The sequence below is a fragment of the Rutidosis leptorrhynchoides genome, chromosome 6 (genome assembly GCF_046630445.1).
Source record: "Rutidosis leptorrhynchoides isolate AG116_Rl617_1_P2 chromosome 6, CSIRO_AGI_Rlap_v1, whole genome shotgun sequence".
NCBI classification, from domain to species: Eukaryota; Viridiplantae; Streptophyta; class Magnoliopsida; order Asterales; family Asteraceae; genus Rutidosis; species Rutidosis leptorrhynchoides.
The window spans coordinates 166,072,602-166,076,934 of NC_092338.1; the positions used below are offsets into that span (position 1 = coordinate 166,072,602).

Below are 4,333 nucleotides of genomic sequence, written 5' to 3' on the forward strand. Positions count from 1 at the left end.
AGTTCTGTGGATTATTATTGAATTATATGGACATGATAATTGCCACCATTGAATTATGTGGACATGATAATTGCCACCGTTGAATTATGTCGACATGATAATTGCCACCGTTGAATTATGTGGACATGATAAGTGCCACCAATTGATATGAATGTTATGTATCGAGAGAATGATTTTATACACAGGTTATGTGTATGTTATTTTTGTGCACGAAATATGTATACGGTTACTAAGATTTATGAAAGATGATTTCGTACACGAGAAAGGTGTACTGTATTTAAAAGATATCGCATGTACATTACAGGTGGGTATAGGATTCGGGCCCATTTGTACCATGCATGATTTAAATCTTGTGGTCTATCAAAATGTTGAATTTTATTGTTTTAAGATAAACCTATGAACTCACCAACCTTTTGGTTGACACTTGAAAGCATGTTTATTCTCAGGTACGAAAGAAATCTTCCGCTGTGCAATTGCTCATTTTAGAGATATTACTTGGAGTCATTCATGACATATTTCAAAATACGTTGCATTCGAGTCATTGAGTTCATCAAGATTATTATCAAGTCATTTATAGTTTGATATATTAGGAAATGGTATGCATGACGTCAAATTTTGATGTAATGAAAGTTTGTCTTTTAAAAACGAATGCAAAGTTTGTAAAATGTATCATATAGAGGTCAAGTACCTCGCGATGTAACTAAATGTAATGTATTCGTCCGGATGGATTAGGACGGGTCCTTTCATAAATAACCACTACACTCGATCGGACAAGATGAGCGGGATATTTATAAGTACTAATAATCGTTCATTTAACCGGACACGAAAATGAATTAATAGTCAATGGACTCATTAAAATAGGGGTGGATTACATACAAGGACACTTGGTGTAATTGTTAATAAAGTATTAAAACCTTGGATAGCACACAGTCGATAACCTGGTGTAATCATTAACAATGTATTAAAACCTTATTACAGTTTAAGTCCCCAATTAGTTGGAATATTTGACTTCGGGTATAAGGATAATTTGACGAGGACACTCGCACTTTATATTTATGACTGATGGACTGTTATGGACAAAAACCAGATGGACATATTGAATAATCCAGGACAAAGGACAATTAACCCATGGCAATAAACTAAAATCAACACGTCAAACGTCATGATTACGGAAGTTTAAATAAGCATAATTCCTTTATTTCATATTTCATCGTATTCTTATTTACTGTCATTTTATTTATTGCACTTTTAATTTTCGTACTTTTAATTATCGCATTTTTATTTATCGTCATTTACTTTACGCTTTACATTAAGTTGTATTTATATTTAATATATTACATTAGGTTTTAATTGCAACTTAAGACATAAAATCGACAAACCGGTCATTAAACGGTAAAACCCCCTTTTTATAATAATAATAATACTACCTATATATATATATATATATATATATATATATATATATATATATATATATATATATATATATATATATATATATATATATATATATATATACAAATATAGTTAAAAATATAGCATTAAACTTGGCTAGCTTTCTGCGAAACCAGCCGGACTTACTAAAAACTACACTACTGTACGATTAGGTACACTGCCTATAGTGTTGTAGCAAGGTTTAAGTATATCCACTCTATAAATAAATAAATAACTTGTGTCAAAATGTATCGTATTTAATAGTATTTCGTAGTAAAAATATAACTATTTCGTATACACCTCGCATAACATCAAGTATTTTTGCTCTATAAATAAATAAATAACTTGTGTAAAATTGTATCGTATTTAATAGTATTTCGTAGTAAAAATATAACTTTTTGGTATGCACCTCGCATAACATCAAGTATTTTTGGCGCCGCTGCCGGGGAATTCAACAACGCCGAAAGCGAAACGCTATTAAATATATATATATATATATATATATATATATATATATATATATATATATATATATATATATATATATATATATATTAGTTTTTAAGCTATTTTTGTAAAAATATATTTATATAAGTTTTAAACATAAAAATACAAAAACATAAAAAAATGAGAAAAATATATTTCTATATTTTTAAGTATTTAAATTAAAAAGTTTTTATTTTTATTGTTAAAAGTTATAAAAACTAATAAGTAAATTATTTTTTTTAATATATTGTTTATAAGTTTTATTTAAGTTATTTTATTTTTATTTTATTAAAAAAATATAATACAAAGTAATCGGGCCACAATACTGTAGCAGCCTAAGAACTGATCTGGAATCCAGGCCCATGCGATCGCATGAGCTGGACACCTTAAATTCATGCGGTCGCATGAGTTGAACTGACAGACGAAACCTAGTACTCATTTATTACGGGATTAAGGTAATTTTATTAATTATTAATTAAATCAGTTAGGGTTTAATTTTAATATTAATTAGTTTAATTAGTTTTAATTTATATTTAGCAATTTTAAGTATTATTAGTTTTAATAATTTTAAAAATTAATACTTTTATAACAAAATAATATAAAAATAATATTTTTATAAAAATTGTATTTTTATAACTTTAAGTTTTATTTTTATATTTTGTATATTTTTGTCGTTTAATTCGTAATTTGTATTTTTTTCGTTCGTAACTAGTTTTAAACTTAGTATTTTTCCATAGTAGCTCTAGATTTTTAGACTTTGTCGTAAAATCCCTTAAGTGCTTGCTTTTTCTTTAGATTAAGATTTAGACGCTTTAGAAATTTACGACATCGTTTATCACTTTAGTTTTAAATAAATTTAGTGCCTTTTTAATTTATTGTCGTTTTGGATATAGAATTCCTTTTAAGCTTTAATACCTTTAGACGTAAGTTTTAATTTTTAGTTTTTAGACCTTTTAAGTTTCGACGCTCTATTTTTTTTTTATCATTTTTCGACCTTTTATTTTTCGACCTTTTTTTGACGCACTCTTTTTCTTTCTTATTTCTCGACGCTCTAGTTTTTAGGACATAGAATTTTCTTTATTTTCTTTAAACTTCGACGAAAAATTATTTTAAGTGGTTAAATTGATAGACATCAAAATTTTCTGATTCGTAGTAATAGTTGGATTTGTTAGTGGCGAGTTGTGGGCTTCCGATTTAAAGGGTCCTGGCTACCTGCTGCATCTATTGGCTATTCGAAACGTAGACAAAATCAGAAAAGTCTATTAATTTGATAACTTATATAATTTTTATCTTTATAACTAATAGGATATTCAATGAATGCACTGAGCAAAACGTTCACCACCTTTCATACGTTCACCACCTGTAACTCGATCAAGACATCTAGCCAACATTGTCGCCGTTGATTTTTCTTTAGAATCGTCATCTAGTCGACCAAGTACTCCAATTCAAATTTTCGATAATCCATTTTTTGAACTCGACCTCACAATTAAGAACCCGGAGGATATTCAGGGACAATTTAGAGATCCTGAACCACTAATCATTCCTCCTGAACCACAAATCACTCATCCAGAGATTGTCGAGGAAGAAACCATTAAGTGAGAATCCTCTAGTGATTCAGATTCAACAAATTCAATCATGAAAAATCTGGAACCTCTAAGTATGGAAGACCGAATGAGAGCTAAACGCACTGGCCAATGTCACGCAATTACTCAACCAGACATTAATGCGCCAGATTATAAAATTAAAGACAAATCCTACACATGGTAACTAATCAATGCTAATTTAGTGGTGCGCCGAAGGAAGATCCAAATGAACATCTTCGTACGTTTAATAGGATCCGTACTCTATTCAAAATCAGAGAAATTGAGGATGAACAGATCTATCTCATGTTATTTCCCTGGACTTTAAAGGGAGAAGCCAAAGATTGGTTAGAATCGTTACCTGAAGGGGCGATTGATACATGGGATGTTTTAGTTGAAAATTTTCTTAAACAATTCTTTCCGACATCTAAAGCCGTGAGACTTCAAGGAGAAATAGTTACGTTCACACAAAAGCCAAATGAAACACTATATGAGGCATGGACAAGATTCGAAAAGTTGTTGAGAGGATGTCCTCAACATGGTTTAGACAGTTATCAAATAGTACAAATATTCTACCAAGGATGCGACATCACTACAAGAAAAAGACATCGACATAGCAGCTGGTGGTTCCATTATGAAGAAAACCGCAACTGAAGCTTACAAAATTATTGATAACACTGCTTTCCACTCACATGAGTGGCATCAAGAAAAAGACATCGTTAGATCATCTAAAGCGGCTAGAGCCGATTCTAGCCATGACTTTGATTCCATTTTCGCAAAGTTAGATGCTTTCGAGAGACGAATGGAAAAGATGACTAAAGATATTCACGCAA

At 30.0% G+C, this 4,333-nt stretch overlaps 1 non-coding gene across 1 annotated transcript; it reads right to left on the reverse strand.

Moving 5' to 3' along the window:
• Positions 1-3,938: 3,938 nt before the first annotated feature.
• LOC139856555 (small nucleolar RNA R71) lies at positions 3,939-4,045 on the reverse strand. Its single transcript, XR_011762029.1, has one exon. It is a non-coding gene; the product is annotated as a small nucleolar RNA R71 (small nucleolar RNA).
• Positions 4,046-4,333: the final 288 nt, after the last annotated feature.